At 36.3% G+C, this 18886-nt stretch overlaps 1 protein-coding gene across 13 annotated transcripts in view; it reads left to right on the forward strand.

Annotated features, from left to right (window-relative positions):
• The window catches only part of STXBP5L (syntaxin binding protein 5L), a 382290-nt gene that overhangs the window by 36021 nt on the left and 327383 nt on the right, over window positions 1-18886 (forward strand). The window lies entirely within an intron of this gene.

Genomic DNA, 18886 nt, shown 5'->3' on the forward strand with positions numbered 1-18886 from the left:
ACACCTTGAAATAATTTAGCTCATTCTCTTTATTTTATAGATGAAGAAACTGAGAGCTTAAGTAATGTGTCCAGGTTAGATAGTCAGGGACAGAGTTAGGACCTGGACTAGCTCTCCTAACTCCTAGTGCAATATTCTTCCACATCATCCTACCTGTAATTTTGCTTCACAAGATTTTTCTTTTCTTTTCTTTTAAAAGTGATTTTTATTTTACCCCTAGTCTAGATTATTTTTCTATGACTACTGATTTCCATTTTTCTTATTTGTCAATGGGAAAAGATCTTTAAGTTCCCAGAAATTTGTTTGATAGCTATATAGACATATAAAATAGATTCAAAAAAGATGTATATATTTCTTTCAAGCATGATACAGAATTAAGTTGAAATGTTAAATAAGTTGGGAATAGACACTAGTGTAGCCAGAAAGAAAATAAGGGTATCAAATAAGTAGGAGGGTTTAAGTGGAAATACTATGATAGTAAGAAAGATGGAATGGAAGTGATGACAGGAAAGGTGAGTGAATATAGAGAATGCCAAATCTGGGTTCTTGAAAGAGGTCTGGAAGTGTATGATGATGAGTCTGTGTTCATTTGAGGCTGGTGATATTAATTGTGATGCTCAGTTGAATTGAAAGGGAAGGAAGAATGATGTAGTCAAGGTGTATGATAGATTGAAGCAAGGATACTGAAGACATAAGGCTGTTAATAGGGCTCAGAGTAGAGAGGAAATATATAAGCCAGATGGTAAAATCATCTAGAAGATAAAAATGAGTCCTGTGGATGGAAAAAACAAAACAAAACACAAACAGTGGAAGTACTTTGGAGAGAACAATCTGGCCACATTGAAGACGTTCTATCCTTCACTTGTGTCCTTTATTAAACAGTAAAGATGATAGAATTGGATACCTTTGGGTATACCCATGGTTACTTGTTATTAGTGTGCTCGTGTTCATATTACTTATGTCAATACATATTTGTATATATATCTCTATACGTTTCTGTAGTGAGAATTAGGCCTGTTCATATGTTACTTGGTGTGTTTTTTGAAGGTATGTTTTAGCATACCTACGTGATATTATGAGAGAACGTGATAATATGAGAGATAATGAGATAGTATTAGAGAAGATAAATTCATTTAATTTGAACTTGATTCCCTCATGTTTTGAAAGGACACCTTTCTATTAAGTTTAAGTACTGTAAACATATATTTACATAGTATGCTCAATTTATAAAGCACATTTACATGCATTATCTCATTTATGAGTCAGATTTTTTTGGTAAGATTAACAGTGTGAACTATAGAGTCTAAGTTGCTCACTATATATGTTAAACTGTTGTAATAAAAATCAGTAGTTTTTTGAATGCCTGTAAGGCTCTTAAGCTTGAAACAACAGAATCTCTAACCTCAAGTAGTTTGTAATATAATGTGGTAGGAAGAAACACAATTAGGTAGTAAAGAATAGCCTACTTTTACATTAGATTTAATGATACATTAGTATCTATAACATATTCCCAATTAAATAACTATATATATTAAATATATTATCCAAGTGTGGGTTCTTTTTCTATTCTAACACCTTAGCATTATGTAATTGCATGTGGTTACAATAATTCACGAAGGTGCTCAGAGGGAAAAGGGTGAGAATGATAACTATTGAACATTTAAAATAAAATCTCAAGTGTGCTTTCATTACTATGGTAAGTTGAGACAGTAGCTCCAGATACAGAGATATTCTAGATAAAGAGTTTATTTCAATACTTATAAAATATTTGGTTGCAATTATTCATCTTTCTTAAAAATATAAGAGAATAGTTTTTGAAGGAACTACTGCTTACATGGACAAATCATATTGATGAACTTTAAAATACCTAACTATTTAATCATAGCACTAAGCTTAGTGAAGGGGACACCATTAAAGGCATGGTCCCTGCTCACAAAGGAGTTTAGAACTTATTTGGGGAGACCAAAGGGCAATAATCATTCTTCAATAATTTTGAATAAGTGCTACACTGTGGTGTTGGTTTAGAATTTTAGTAAATATTTCATGTAGGAGTGAGACCTTGACTTGGAATTTGAGAGATAAGTAGGTAAATATTTTATTTTTGCAAAACACTAATAATTAGGACCTCATTTGTTTATTACTATGTATAAATAAAATTTCCAGTTTTTCCTATGTGTAAATATGTTTTCCTACAGAAAACTAGGTTTTTGTAGATACTTTGGAAAGAGATGCTTTTAGCAGCTTAAATCACACAACAATAATGAAAAAGTTTTTGAAGTATATAAACAAATAATTGCTTCTTGAATACTAAATCCTGATGGGATTTTGTTGTCCTAGCTACAACAGAAACTACATCAGCTCTGCATTTCCAATAGAATTTTAACAGTTGTGTTGTAACTTCTGTAGTATTAAATAAACATTGGTACATATGAATATAATTCTATTATTAATCACTAAGTTCTAGTCTAGTGAAAAATATTTTGTCTCCCTAACCATTTTATATATTATTCAATGCTACTGAATAAAACATTTATTTTTGGACTTTTAAAAAATTTGACAGACTTCAAATTAACAACCAAAAATAAAAATGGGGATTTCCCCCCAGTTTTATTGGTAATTGGTTACTTTTAGTGGAGGGAAAAGTTGCTGATTTTTGTCTGCTTACCTTGTATCTAGACAACTTACCAGATTCTTTTTCTTCCAAAAAATTTTAGTAATTTGTTTTTTACTTTCCTATATTTATATATTTATTATTTCAATTTCTTATCTGACTAAATTAGCTTGAATCTCTAAAACAAAGCTGAACAATAATGGGAATAATGAGCATGTATTTCTTCTTCCTGACTTTAATGGGAATACTATACCTTTCTGCTGTTTAGTATTATATTTGTTGTTATTTTTGTTATTGTTAATATTTATCATATATAAGTAGTTTTCCTCTAATCCTGTTTTACGTAAGATGTTTACTTGGATTGACTGCTGAATTTTATCAAATGTCTTTCCAGAACTTACTGATATAATCTTGAGGTTTTATCTTTTTATTTGTTGATTTAATGAATGTCAGTACATATCCTGATATTGAGCTGTCTTTGTGTTAATTTAAATGAGATTAGGCAACCAAACTCTATCTAAACCCAACAGAGACATACTTTAAAATTTTATTTTCTCTTCCATCCTTATGAAAGAAAAAGTACTAATGATCTTCTTCTGGCTTTATAAAGAAAACTCACATGTATTTATATTTTTCTGAAAATGCTATGTCAATTTAAATATAATTGTCAGGGGAACACATTAATAAATAAAACAACCAATCAGAATTAGAGACTGCTTAAAAACTAAAGATTGTATTCACAAGAGGTAGCATCAATCTGTAAGGTATAGGCTCCTTTTTAGAAATGGCATTTGCAAAGACATTTATATGATGAAGAATATTATTTGCTTTTCTGTGTCTGTATCTTGTCAAGGTTTATTTTGTAAGCAGAAGTGCCCCCAGTTTCAAGGCTAAGGTCTCAAAAACTTAAAATTTAAATTAAGGAAAAGAAAAGGATGAAATATGTTAGTAACAAATGAAATATGAGGTATATGTACATACTTAAATTTTTGGGATAAACAATAATTTGGTCTTGGTTTATCATTGTTAGTATACATTACTGGATTGGATTTACTAGTATCTTGTTTAGTATTTTGTACCTATATTCATAATTATTTACTTTATAATGCTTAAAACAATCTGAAATTATGTATACTGTACTATGTCATGTGTTTCCTGTGAAATCACTAAGACAAACATTTTCATCACTTGTGGCCTTTGCAGCAGCCCATCCCTCTTTCTGTTCCTGGACCCAGGCAACAGCTGATTTGCTTTAAGTCATTAAGGATTGTTTGAATTTTATGTAAATAGTCTGTCCCTTTCTCTCTCTTTCCCTCTCTGTCTCTTTCTCCTTCCTCTCTCTGAATCTATATACCTGTTGTGTTTAACATACTGAAAGATAATGTGGGCAATTGGGGAAAAGTTTGGGGTTGAATTAGTGACAAAAGCACATAAAAACTTAGCAAATGCAACTTAAAAAAATGTAACCTCAGGGAATAAAACATTTGTGAGGCAAAATAAGAGAGCAGTATTACTAGAGTGTTAACACTAACTGCTATGATTTATTGAGAAGATAGGGATATGGCAAGTGTGCTTGTATGTGTAATGAGGAGGTGGGAGAAAAAAGAGAATTTTTTGAAAAGTCAGTAAATAGCAATATAAAAATGTTATTTTCAGACACATTAGGTAAATATCAAAACAAATAGCAACAAGATCCTCTAGAAAGCAGGAAATGGGCAAGGGAAGGGGACAGATTATTTCTAATTTTCGTGACATGTCCTATAGAATTATCTGACCTTTTAAATTATGTGGCATGATTGAGTTTGATAAAAATAAAACTAAAATGAAAAAAGAAACTAGGATATAAAATTTTTAAATATTAATCATAAAATCACATTTCTGTTATATCTACTTCCAAATATCTTATAAAATGGGGGTATATTTGGGCATTATTCTAATTTAATTTTTTGGCAACGGCACAAAGCATGTGGGATCTCAGTTCCCCAACCAGGGATAGAACCCGCGCCCCCTGCATTGGAAGGATGGAGTCTTAACCACTGTACCGCCAGGGAAGTCCCTCTCCTTTAATTTTAATATCAACTGCCTTTTAGATCTTTGAGCATGGTGGTTTTCTCATTCTTTCAAGAGATTTAAAAGTCTTAATGAGAAACTGGTACCAATAATTGCCAATGGCATTTGCATGAGAAGGTATTTTGCCATACTTGTGCATATAGAACAATCTTACCTTTCTATCGCAAAGTGACGGGGTTTCATAGGGACTTGTTATTTTTGTTACCATTATGCCACTTCATGGTGTCATATGCCTATCATAGTTCTCTTAGTCTTATTCTTCATCCAAGGGAGCAGGAAATCATTCAGCAATATTTTCAGGGATCTAAGATGACATCACATTTAGAGAAGAGCTATGGACATACACACATATCCCTAAAAACCCTCAAAGTTCAAGTAATTTGGCTGTTATTGGAAACAAATATCATTGAAATTGAGGGAATTTTCCCATCAATGGGAGTTGCTCCACAGTTACAGTAATAATTGGTTTTTGCTTACCAAAATATGTGTGTCCATGTGAATGTTCTTTTCTGTAGTAGAATAGCCCAGATATTTTATCTCAGATTATATGACTTTATGACTTACTGAACAAATTTTGAGACTGTGGTTAATTTCCAGTTTCTGGATCCAAGATCAGGAATGATTTACCCCACTCTACCCTTTCCCCAGAGTGTAACATTTGTAGACCTAACCAGGCAAGTGAACTTATATCAGAAAATGTACATATTATGTAATCATAAATATTTAGAGGCAAATCGTCTATCTAGAGGAATTTTAAATAGAATAAATTTATTTCATAATTGTAATATTTTATCTTCTGTAATCTATAGGTAGTTTTATTTTCTATATCTGGTAGTTTTCAATTGTTGCATTCATGTTATTAGATGAAAACTGGTATATGATATTAGGAGTTCTATGCTCAGATTATAGAAATGATAGCTTTGGCACATCAATAGTATAGAGATATGGTAAATATAAGCATGAATCACCAATACGGTAGCAAGTTGGAATTCTAGTAGTATAGAATCAAAAGCCATATTTGTATCTTTTTAAAAATTAATTAATTTATTTATTTTTGGCTGCATTGGGTCTTTGTTGCTGTGCGCGGGCTTTCTCTAGTTGCGGCGAGCGGGGACTACTCTTTGTTGTGGTGCACGGGCTTCTCATTGAGGTGGCTTCTCTTGTTGCAGAGCACCGGCTCTAGGTGTAAGGGCTTCAGTAGTTGTGGCACGTGGGCTCAGTAGTTGTGGCTCGCAAGCTCCAGAGCACAGGTTCAGTAGTTGTGGCACATGGGCTTAGTTGCTCCCTGGCATGTGGGATCTTCACGGACCAGGGCTTGAACCCGTGTCCCCTGCATTGGCAGGTTGATTCTTAACTACTGGGCCACCAGGGAAGTCCCATATTTGCTTCTTTCATTTTTCAGACTAATGAGCAATACTAGGGAACATTCCCTATAAACTAACTTGGTGGTCTAATAAATATTTTCTTCTTTTTAGGAATGAATGGTTGGTATGGGTGTTAGGATGACAGTTAAGATGTTTTAACAAGCCATAATAACTGCAGCTTAAACAACGTAGAAGTTTATTTCTCTTTCATGAAATCTGTCTAAGATTAAGCAACCAAGGACTGATTCAATGGCTTTATGGTATCTGGAACCCAACAAGGTCTTTCTATCTTGGTGCTCTACTGTCCTTGACATATGGCTTTCATCTCATGTTCTAAGATGGCTGATCCAATTCCTGCCATTGAATCCATTTTCCAATTAGTAGAAAGGTGAGAAAAATAAGTTGTATTTGCCCTTATGTTTATGGGTTTATATCATTTCTGCTTTCATTCCTTTGTTTAGAATCTAATCTCGGCAGTGGAGGCTGAGAAATATAGTGTGAACTGGATTGCCATGTGCTGAACTCAAAATTTTAGTACTATAGAAAAAGTGGAGAAGAAGATAGTGGGGAGCAACAGACAGTCTCTGTCATAGGTGGTTTTGAGGCTGTTTTGAAATATTATGATAATATTAAGCCCAGTCAGCCAGGCCTAATATGAGTTCTTCTTTGCCTCATACTGCCCTTGTTTAAGCTATCCAGTATTTTGTTATAGCAGCCTGAGCAGACGAATACAGAGAGTAAAACAAAGCAAGAGAAACAAAATAATATTAGGAAAAATTAGATATTTAAGAACCTCATTTTATTTGTTGGTGATCAGCTTTGCTTATTTCACCAACTGAACATAAACTATAGTATTTCAACAACCCTTTCTGACTCTGTCTAAAATTGAGAATTTTTGACCTTGACAAGTTGTCTTCAGACTCAGTTGTCCTACATTTTTCTCTGCTTTAATTTTTTTTTTACTGCATCTATGTCATTCCAGTTGATAGCCTTGATTCTTTTGAAATCAGCCAGGTATCCCAACTGATCCTAACTTCTTATTGTATACATTGTCTGATGATGCAATATCAGAATATTTGATATTCTTGAGGAGAACAGTATTTTTTCTTTCAAATTAAAATAAAATTCACCCAGTTAAAGCATACATTTCACTGGTTTTTAGTATATTCACAGTTATGTAACAACCACCATAATCACTTTTAGAACATTTCGTCAGAAGGTGCAATGCCTGGTGAATATGGTGGATGAATCAGAACTTCCCAGCCAAGCTGTAACAGTTTTTGCCTAGTCGTCAAAGAAACATGCAGCCTTGCATTATCCTGATGAAAGATTGTGCGTTTTCTGTTGACTAATTCTGGATGCTTTTCATCAAGTGCTGCTTTCAGTTGGTCTAACTGGGAGTAGTACTTGTTGGAATTAATTGTTTCGTTTTCCAGAAGGAGCTCATAATAGAAGACTCCCTTCCAATCCCACCATATAAACAACATTACCTTCTTTGGATGAAGACTGGCCTTTGGTGTGGTTGGTGGTGGTTCATTTCATTTGCCCCAGGATCTGTTCCATTCCACATTATTGTACAGTATCCACTTTTCATCACCCGTCATAATTTGTTTTAAAAACGGAACGTTTTCATTACGTTTAAGTAGAGAATTGCATGCGGAAATATGGTCAAGAAGTTTTTTTTCACTTAACTTATGTGGAACCCAAACATCAAAGCAATTAACGTAACCAAGCTGGTGCAAATGATTTTCAACGCTTGATTTGGATACTTTGAGTATGTCGGTTATCTCCCGAGTGGTATAACGTTGATTGTTCTCAGTTAATGTCTCGATTTGATTGCTGTCAACTTCAACTGGTCTGCCTGACCGTGGAGCATCGTCCAGCAAGAAATCTCCAGCATAAAACTTCACAAACCACTTTTGACACGTTTGATCAGTCACAGCACCTTCTCCATACACTGCACAAATCTTTTTTGCGTTTCAGTTGCGTTTTTACCTTTCGTGAAATAATACAGCATAATATGCTGAAAATGTTGCTTTCTTTCTTCCATCTTCAATTTTAAAATGGCTACACAAAAATTCACCAATTTTGATGACTTTTTAAAAATATACACTGATATGACAGCTGTCACATACAATCTAACAAAATTGTTTTGAATGGAGTTAAAGATGACTAAGAGCTACTAGAGCCATCTTACAGAAAAAACTGAATGAACCTTTTGGCCAACCCAATAATTTCTCTCTCTATAGACTTTTCTATTCTGTACATTCCATATAAATGGAATTATACAATATATGACTGGCTTCTTTCATTTTCAAGGTACATCCCTGTTGTAGCATGTATCATACTTCAGTCTCTTTTATTGATGAATAATATTCCATTGTACGGACATACCAAATTTCATCTATCCATTCATCAGTTGATGAATGTTTGAGTTGTTTCTACTTTTTGAATATTTTGAGTCATGTTGCTATGAATATTTGTATAAAAGTTTTATATGGATTTCTTTTTTATTTTCCTTGGTTATATATATACCCAGGAGTGGAATCCCTGGGTTATAGGGTAACTCTATTTCACATTTTGAGGAAATACCAAACTATTTTCCAAAGACACTACATGATTTTACATTTCTACCAGCTGTATTAGGGCTCCAGTTTCTCTACATCTTAGTCAACCTGTATTAATATCTTTTTTTGTAGCCATCCTAGTGAGTATGCAGTTATAGCTCATTGTGGATATGATTTGCAGTTCCCTAATGGCTAATGATGTTGAGCATCTTACCATGTGCTTATTGGTCATTTATATATATATTTTTGGATAAGTGTCTATTAAGATCCTTTGCCCATTTTTTAAATTGAGTTATTTGTCTTTTTATTATTGAGTTGTAAGAGTTCTTTATTTATTCTGGATATAAATTCCTTATCAGATATATGATTTGCAAATATTTTCTCCCATTCTGTTGGTTGTCTTTTTACTTTCTTGATAGTATCCTCTACAGCACAAAAGTTTTTAATTCTCACAACATTCAATTTATCTATTTTTAATTTTATTGCTTGTGCTTTTGGTGTCATATGTAAGAAACCATTGCCTAATCCTAAGTCACTAAGATTTAAGCATATGTTTTCTTCTAAAATTTTTATAGTTTTGGCCCTTACATTTAGGTCTATGATCCATTTTGAGTTAGTTTGTACATATAAGAGTCCAACTTGATTCTTTTGCATGTTGATATCCAGTTGTTGCAGTATCATTTGTTAAAAGACTGTTCATTTCTCATTGAATTGTCTTAGCACCCTTGACAGTAATCAACTGACTGAAAATGTGAACATTTGTTTCTGGAATCTCAATGCTGTTCCATTGATCTAAACGTTTATCCTATGCCAGTACCTCATTGTCTTGATTACTGTAGATTTGTCTAAATTTTAAAAATGTGAGTGCTCCAATTTTGTTCTTCCTTTTCAAGATCATTTTGGTATTCTGGGCCTCTTGAATACCCATATGAATCTTAGGGTCGACTTGTCAATTTCTGCAAAAAAAAGCCAGCTGGGGTTTTGTTAGGGATTGCATTGATTCTGAAGATCAATCTGTGGAGTATTGTCACCTTAACAATAGTAAGTATTTTAATCCATGGGTATGAGAAGCATTTCCTTTTATTTAGGTTGTCTTAAATTTTTTTCAAAAGTGTTTTGTAGTTTTTAGCATGTAAGTTTTGTACTTCTTTTGTTCATTTTATTACTGAATATTTTATTCCTTTGGTTGCTATTGTAAATGACATTGTTCTCTTAATTTCATTTTTGGATAGTGCATTGCTAGTATATAGAAATATAATTGATTTGTACATTAATTTTGTAATCTTGCTTAACTTCTTTATTAGTTCTAATAATTTTTCAGTGTATTTCTTAGGCTTATATACACAAGATCATGTCATCTGCATATAGTTTTAGTTCCTTTTTCAAAAAAATCTGATGTCTTTCTTTTTTTCTTTCCTAATTGCCCTGGATAGGATGTAGAAGTGGCAAGAGCTGACATACTTGTTTCATTCCTGATCTTAGAGGGAAAGCATTTATTCTTTCACTAATTAGTATGATGTTAGCTGTTGGTTTTTTGTACATGCCATTTATCAGATTGAGGAAGCTCTCTACAGTTCTATTTATTCAGTGCTTTTTAACATGAATGGGTGTTGGATTTTCCAAAATAATTTTTCTGCATCTATTGAGGTGACCATGTGATTTTTGTCCTATGTTTTATTGAGATAGGATATTACATTAATTTTTTTCTTTTTTTAAACATCTTTATTGAAGTATAATTGCCTTACAATGGTGTGTTAGCTTCTGCTTTATAACAAAGTTAATCAGTTATACATATACAATATGTTCCCATATCTCTTCCCTCTTGCATCTCCCTCCCTCCCACCCTCCCCATCCCACCCCTCTAGGTGGTCACAAAGCACCGAGCTGATCTCCCTGTGCTATGCGGCTGCTTCCCACTAGCTATCTATTTTACATTTGGTAGTGTATATATGTCCATGACACTCTCTCACCCTGTCACATCTCACCCCACCCCCTCCCCATATCCTCAAGTCCATTCTCTAGTAGGTCTGTGTCTTTATTCCCGTCTTGCCACTAGGTTCTTCATGGCTTTTTTTTCCCCTTAGATTCCGTATATATGTGTTAGCATACTGTATTTGTTTTTCTCTTTCTGACTTACTTCACTCTGTATGATAGACTCTAACTCCATCCACCTCATTACAAATACCTCCATTTCATTTCTTTTTATGGCTGAGTAATATTCCATTGTATATATGTGCCACATCTTCTTTATCCATTCATCTGTCGATGGACATTTAGGTTGCTTCCATGTCCTGGCTATTGTAAATAGAGCTGCAATGAACATTTTGGTACATGACTCTTTTTGACCTATGGTTTTCTCAGGGTATATGCCCAGTAGTGGGATTGCTGGATCGTATGGTAGTTCTATTTGTAGTTTTTTAAGGAACCTCCATACTGTTCTCCATAGTGGCTGTATCAATTTACATTCCCACCAACAGTGCAAGAGAGTTCCCTTTCCTCCACACCCTCTCCAGCATTTATTGTTTCTAGATTTTTTGATGATGGCCATTCTGACCGGTGTGAGATGATATCTCATTGTAATTTTGATTTGCATTTCTCTAATGATTAATGATGTTGAGCATTCTTTCATGTGTCTGTAGGCCATCTGTATATCTTCTTTGGAGAAATGTCTATTTAGGTCTTCTGCCCATTTTTGGATTGGGTTGTTCGTTTTTTTGTTATTGAGCTGCATGAGCTGCTTGTAAATCTTGGAGATTAATCCTTTGTCAGTTGCTTCATTTGCAAATATTTTCTCCCATTCTGATGGTTGTCTTTTGGTCTTGTTTATGGCTTCCTTTGCTGTGCAAAAGCTTTTAAGTTTCATTAGGTCCCATTTGTTTATTTGTGTTCTTATTTCCATTTCTCTGGGAGCTGGGTCAAAAAGAATCTTGCTGTGATGTATGTCATAGAGTGTTCTGCCTATGTTTTCCTCTAAGAGTTTGATAGTGTCTGCCCTTACACTTAGGTCTTTAATCCATTTTGAGTTTATTTTTGTGCATGGTGTCAGGGAGTGTTCTAATTTCATACTTTTACATGTACCTGTCCAATTTTCCCAGCACCACTTATTGAAGAGGCTGTCTTTTCTCCACTGTATATGCTTGCCTCCTTTATCAAAGATAAGGTGACCATATGTGCGTGGGTTTATCTCTGGGCTTTCTATCCTGTTCCGTTGATCTATATTTCTGTTTTTGTGCCAGTACCAAACTGTCTTGATTACTGTAGCTTTGTAATATAGTCTGAAGTCAGGGAGCCTGATTCCTCCAGCTCTGTTTTTCTTTCTCAAGATTACTTTGGCTAATCGGGGTCTTTTGTGTTTCCATACAAATTGTGAAATTTTTTGTTCTAGTTCTGTGAAAAATGCCAGTGGTAGTTTGATAGGGATTGCATTGAATCTGTAGATTGCTTTGGGTAGTAGAGTCATTTTCACAATGTTGATTCTTCCAATCCAGGAACATGGTATATCTTTCCATCTATTTGTATCATCTTTAATTTCTTTCATCAGTGTCTTATAATTTTCTGCATACAGGTCTTTTGTCTCCTTAGGTAGGTTTATTCCTAGATATTTTATTCTTTTTGTTGCAATGGTAAACGGGAGTGTTTTCTTAATTTCACTTTCAGATTTTTCGTCATTAGTGTATAGAAATGCAAGAGATTTCTGTGCATTAATTTTGTATCCTGCTACTTTACCAAATTCATTGATTAGCTCTAGGAGTTTTCTGGTAGCATCTTTAGGATTCTCTATGTATAGTATCATGTCATCTGCAAATAGTGACAGCTTTACTTCTTCTTTTCCGATTTGGATTCCTTTTATTTCTTTGTCTTCTCTGATTGCTGTGGCTAACACTTCCAAAACTATGTTGAATAATAGTGGTGAGAGTGGGCAACCTTGTCTTGTTCCTGATCTTAGTGGAAATGGTTTCAGTTTTTCACCATTGAGGACAATGTTGGCTGTGGGTTTGTCATATATGGCCTTTATTATGTTGAGGAAAGTTCCCTCTATGCCTACTTTCTGCAGGGCTTTTATCATAAATGGGTGTTGAATTTTGTCGAAAGCTTTCTCTGCATCTATTGAGATGATCATATGGTTTTTCTCCTTCAATTTGTTAATATGGTGTATCACATTGATTGATTTGCGTATATTGAAGAATCCTTGCATTCCTGGGATAAACCCCACTTGATCATGGTGTATGATCCTTTTAATGTGCTGTTGGATTCTGTTTGCGAGTATTTTGTTGAGGATTTTTGCATCTATGTTCATCAGTGATATTGGCCTGTAGTTTTCTTTCTTTATGACATCTTTGTCTGGTTTTGGTATCAGGGTGATGGTGGCCTCGTAGAATGAGTTTGGGAGTGTTCCTCCCTCTGCAATATTTTGGAAGAGTTTGAGAAGGATAGGTGTTAGCTCTTCTCTAAATGTTTGATAGAATTCACCTGTGAAGCCATCTGGTCCTGGGCTTTTGTTTGTTGGAAGGTTTTTAATCACAGTTTCAATTTCAGTGCTTGTGATTGGTCTGTTCATATTTTCTATTTCTTCCTGGTTCAGTCTCGGCAGTTTGTGCATTTCTAAGAATCTGTCCATTTCTTCCAGGTTGTCCATTTTATTGGCGTAGAGTTGCTTGTAGTAATCTCTCATGATCTTTTGTATTTCTGCAGTGTCAGTGGTTACTTCTCCTTTTTCATTTCTAATTCTATTGATTTGAGTCTTCTCCCTTTTTCTCTTGATGAGTCTGGCTAATGGTTTATCAATTTTGTTTATCTTCTCAAAGAACCAGCTTTTAGTTTTATTGATTTTTGCTATTGTTTCCTTCATTTCTTTTTCATTTATTTCTGACCTGATCTTTATGATTTCTTTCCTTCTGCTAGCTTTGGGGTTTTTTTGTTCTTCTTTCTCTAATTGCTTTAGGTGCAAGGGTAGGTTGTTTATTCGAGATGTTTCCTGTTTCTTGAGGTAGGCTTGTATTGCTATAAACTTCCCTCTTAGCACTGCTTTTGCTGCGTCCCATAGGTTTTGGGTCGTCGTATCTCCATTGTCATTTGTTTCTAGGTATTTTTTGATTTCCCCTTTGATTTCTTCAGTGATCACTTCATTATTAAGTAGTGTATTGTGTAGCCTCCATGTGTTTGTATTTTTTACAGATCTTTTCCTGTAATTGATATCTAGTCTCATAGCGTTGTGGTCGGAAAAGATACTTGATACGATTTCAATTTTCTTAAATTTACCAAGGCTTGATTTGTGACCCAAGATATGATCTATCCTGGAGAATGTTCCATGCGCACTTGAGAAAAATGTGTATTCTGTTGTTTTTGGGTGGAATGTCCTATAAATATCAATTAAGTCCATCTTGTTTAATGTATCATTTAAAGCTTGTGTTTCCTTATTTATTTTCATTTTGGATGATCTGTCCATTGATGAAAGTGGGGTGTTAAAAGTCCCCTACTATGATTGTGTTGCTGTCAATTTCCCCTTTTATGGCTGTTAGTATTTGCCTTATGTATTGAGGTGCTCCTATGTTGGGTGCATAAATATTTACAATTGTTATACCTTCCTCTTGGATCGATCCCTTGATCATTATATAGTGTCCTTCTTTGTCTCTTATAATAGTCTTTATTTTAAAGTCTATTTTGTCTGATATGAGAATTGCTACTCCAGCTTTCTTTTGATTTCCATTTGCATGGAATATCTTTTTCCATCCCCTCACTTTCAGTCTGTATGTGTCTCTAGGTCTGAAGTGGGTCTCTTGTAGACAGCATATATATGGGTCTTGTTTTTGTATCCATTCAGCCAGTCTGTGTCTTTTGGTGGGAGCATTTAATCCATTTACATTCAAGGTAATTATCGATATGTATGTTCCCATTCCCATTTTCTTAAATGTTTTGGGTTTGTTATTGTAGGTGTTTTCCTTCTCTTGTGTTTCTTGCCTAGAGAAGTTCCTGTAGCATTTGTTGTAAAGCTGGTTTGGTGGTGCTGAACTCTGTCAGCTTTTGCTTGTCTGTAAAGGTTTTAATTTCTCCATCAAATCTGAATGAGATCCTTGCTGGGTAGAGTAACCTTGGTTGTAGGTTTTTCTCCTTCATCACTTTAAGTATATCCTGCCACTCCCTTCTGGCTTGCAGAGTTTCTGCTGAAAGATCAGATGTTAACCTTATGGGGATTCCCTTGTGTGTTATTTGTTGTTTTTCCCTTGCTGCTTTTAATATGTTTTCTTTATATTTAATTTTTGACAGTTTGATTAATATGTGTCTTGGCGTGTTTCTCCTTGGGTTTATCCTGTATGGGACTCTCTCTGCTTCCTGGACTTGATTAACTATTTCCTTTCCCATATTAGGGAAGTTTTCAACTATAATCTCTTCAAATATTTTCTCAGTCCCTTTCTTTTTCTCTTCTTCTTCTGGGACCCCTATAATTCGAATGGTGGTGCGTTTAATGTTGTCCCAGAGGTCTCTGAGACTGTCCTCAGTTCTTTTCATTCTTTTTTCTTTATCCTGCTCTGCAGTAGTTATTTCCACCATTTTATCTTCCAGGTCACTTATCCTTCCTTCTGCCTCAGTTATTCTGCTATTGATCCCATCTAGAGTATTTTTAATTTCATTTATTGTGTTTTTCATCGTTGCTTGGTTCCTCTTTAGTTCTTCTACGTCCTTGTTAAATGTTTCTTGCATTTTGTCTATTCTATTTCCAAGATTTTGGATCATCCTTACTATCATTATTCTGAATTCTTTTTCAGGTAGACTGCCTATTTCCTCTTCATTTGTTAGGTCTGGTATGTTTTGACCCTGCTCCTTCATCTGCTGTGTGTTTTTCTGTCGTCTCATTTTGCTTATCTTACTGTGTTTGGGGTCTCCTTTTCACAGGCTGCAGTTTCGTAGTTCCCGTTGTTTTTGGTATCTGTCCCCAGTGGGTAAGGTTGATTCAGTGGGTTGTGTAGGCTTCCTGGTGGAGGGGACTATTGCCTGTGTTCTGGTGGATGAGGTTGAATCTTGTCTTTCTGGTGGGCACGTCCATGTCTGGTGGTGTGTTTTGGGGTGTCTGTTGCCTTATGATTTTAGGCAGCCTCCCTGCTAATGGATGGGGCTGTGTTCCTGTCTTGCTAGTTGTTTGGCATAGGGTGTCCAGCCCTGTAGCTTGCTGGTCGTTGAGTGAAGCTGGGTCTTGATGTTGAGATGGAGATCTCTGAGAGATTTTTGCCGTTTGGTATTACGTGGAGCTGGGAGGTCTCTTGTGGACCAGTGTCCTGAAGTTGGCTCTCCCACCTCAGAGGCACAGCCCTGATGCCTGGCTGGAGCACCAAGAGCCTTTCATCCACACAGCTCAAAATATAAGGGAGAAAAAAATAGAAAGATAAAAAGAGGATAAAATAAAATAAAATAAAGCTATTATAATAAAAAATAAGAAAAAAAATTATTAAGAGTAAATGTATTCAGAAAAAAATTTTTTTTTAATTTTTAGAAATAGATTTATTAATTTTTTATAGTAAAAAATAAGAAAAAGATTTTTAAGAAAAAAATTTATTAAGAAAAAAATTTTAATTTTTTAAAATAAAAAATATGAAAAAACTTATTAAAAAATTTTTTAATTTCTAAAAATAGAAAATACGGAAAAAATTATTAAGAAAGCATATATTAGGAAAAAAAAATTTTTTTAAGTAAAAAAAAAAAAAAAAAAAAAAAATTGGACAGACCTAACCCTAGGACTGATGGTGAAAGCAAAGCTATACAGACAAAATCTCACCCAGAAGCATACACATATACACTCACAAAAAAAGGAAAAGGGGAAATTAATATATCCTGCTCCTAAAGTCCACCTTTTGAATTTGGGATGATTCGTTGTCTATTCAGGTATTCAACAGATGCAGGCACATCAAGTTGTTTGTGGAGCTTTAATCCGCTGCTTCTGAGGCTGCTGGGGGAGATTTCCCTTTGTCTTCTTTGTTCCTACAGCTCCCAGCGTTCAGCTTTGGATTTGGACCCGCCTCTGCATGTACGTTGCCTGAGAGCGTCCGTTCCCCGCCCAGACAGAACGGAGTTAAAGGAGCAGCTGCTTCGGGGGCTCTGGCTCACTCAGGCCGGGGGAGGGAGCGGTACGGAGGAGGCGGGGCGAGCCTGCGGCGTCAGAGGCGTCGTGACGTTGCAGCAGCCTGAGGCGCGCTGTGTGTTCTCCCGGGGAAGTTGTCCCTGGATCACGGGAGCCTGGCAGTGGCGAGCTGCACCGGCTCCCGGGAGGGGCGGTGTGGAGAGTGACCTGGGCTCGCACACAGGCTTCTTGGTGGCGGCAGCAGCAGCCTTAGCGTTTCCTACCAGTCTCTGGGGTCCGCGCTGTTAGCCGGGGCTCGCGCCCGCCTCTGGAGTTCGTCTAGGCAGCGGTCTGAATCCCCTCTCCTTGCGCGCCGCGAAACAAAGAGGCAAGAAAAAGTCTCTTGCCTCTTCGGCGGCTGCAGACCTCCTCTCCGCCTCCCTCCCGGCTCGCCGCGGCACGCCAACCCCTTCAGGCTGTGTTCACGCCGCCAACCCCAGTCCTCTCCCTGCGATCCGACCGAAGCCCGCACCTCAGCTCCCAGCCCCGCCTGCCCCAGCGGGTGAGCAGACAAGCCTCTCAGGCTGGTGAGCGCTGCTCGGCGCTGAGCCTCTGTGCGGGAATCTCTCCGTTTTTCCCTCTGCGCCCCTGTTGCTGTGGGATCCGCGCTGATAGCCACGCGGCTCACACCCGTCTCTGGATTTCGTTTAGGCAGCGCTCTGAATCCCCTCTCCTTGCGCGCCGTGAAACAAAGAGGCAAGAAAAAGTCTCTTGCCTCTTCGGCAGCTGCAGACTTTTTCCCGGACTCCCTCCCGGCTAGCACCAAAGCCCGAGCCTCAGCTCCCAGCCCCCGCCCGCCCCGGCAAGTGAGCAGACAAGCCTCTCGGGCTGGTGAGTGCTGGTTGGCGCCGAGCCTCTGTGCGAGAGTCTCTCCGCTTTGCCCTCCGCACCCCTGTGGCTGCGCTCTCCTCCGCGGCTCCGAAGCTTCCCCCCTCTGCCACCTGCAGTCTCTGCCCGCAAAGGGGCTTCCTAGTGCCTGGAAACCTTTCCTCCTTCACGGCTCCCTCCCACTGGCGCAGGTCCCGTCCCTATTCTTTTGTCTCTGTTATTTCTTTTTTCTTTTACCCTACCCAAGTACGTGGGGATTTTCTTGCCTTTTGGGAGGTCTGACGTCTTCTGCCAGCGTTCAGTGGGTGTTCTGTAGGAGCAGTTCCACGTGTAGATGTATTTCTGCTGTATCTGTGGGAAGGAAGGTGATCTCCGCGTCTTACTCTTCCGCCATCTTGCCCCCTAGATTCTCTACATTAATTTTTTGATGTTAAACCAACCTTGCATTCCTGGGATAAATTCTACCAAGTCATATTGTATTTCCTTTTTATATGTTGCTGGAATTGGTTTGCTAATATTTTATTGGGGATTTTTATACCTATATTAATTAAGAATTAGTGATATTTAGTTTTCTTTTCTTGTGATGACTTTGTTTCTGGGATCAGGGTAATACTGGCCATAGAATGAGTTGGGAAGTGTTCCCACCTGTTCTAATTTTTTTTGAGAGAAACTATATTCTGATTATTATCCACATTGATCTGCATGAAGATTATGAATATCTTCCTGTTGACAATTCTGTTTATAAGTCAAAATAAGAAGGACAGTTCAGAATCAAAAGGGAAACACCTCAGTTAAGGATCATGAATAGAAAATGGGTTTTCTTAGTAATAATTTTTTAACCAACTTAGTTGAGAATTCTTTGGAGGTTATAGAACAGTAGTTGGTTGGTTAAAGACATTGTGGTATATTCATACTATAATAAATTCTGCACCCTTTAAATAGGTTGAAGCATTATACACCTAAACATATTTTTTTGTGGAAATATTTCTATGATATACTGCTAAGTGAGAAAACCAGATTACAGATCTGGTTATATATTAGTTAATATGCATATGCATATATGTTTATATATGCTTTAAAAGAAAATGAGTTTATGCAATGAACTCCTTACTGTGTTTTCTCTGGGGAATGAGTTTTAGATAAACTACATGCTATAGTTAATATTTTCATCTTCAAATATTTACAAAAGCCATATTTTATTATAAAGATATTTCCATTAAAAATAGTTTTTAGAGCACTAAATATGTGTCTGAACAAGATATAGAATCCCTTTTATCCTGACCTATGTGAGTCCTCTATTTTTTTTGAAAAGTTATAGCACATTTCATATTGAAAT

The sequence above is a fragment of the Balaenoptera borealis genome (assembly GCF_965194805.1).
Source record: "Balaenoptera borealis genome assembly, chromosome: 5".
Taxonomy (NCBI): Eukaryota; Metazoa; Chordata; class Mammalia; order Artiodactyla; family Balaenopteridae; genus Balaenoptera; species Balaenoptera borealis.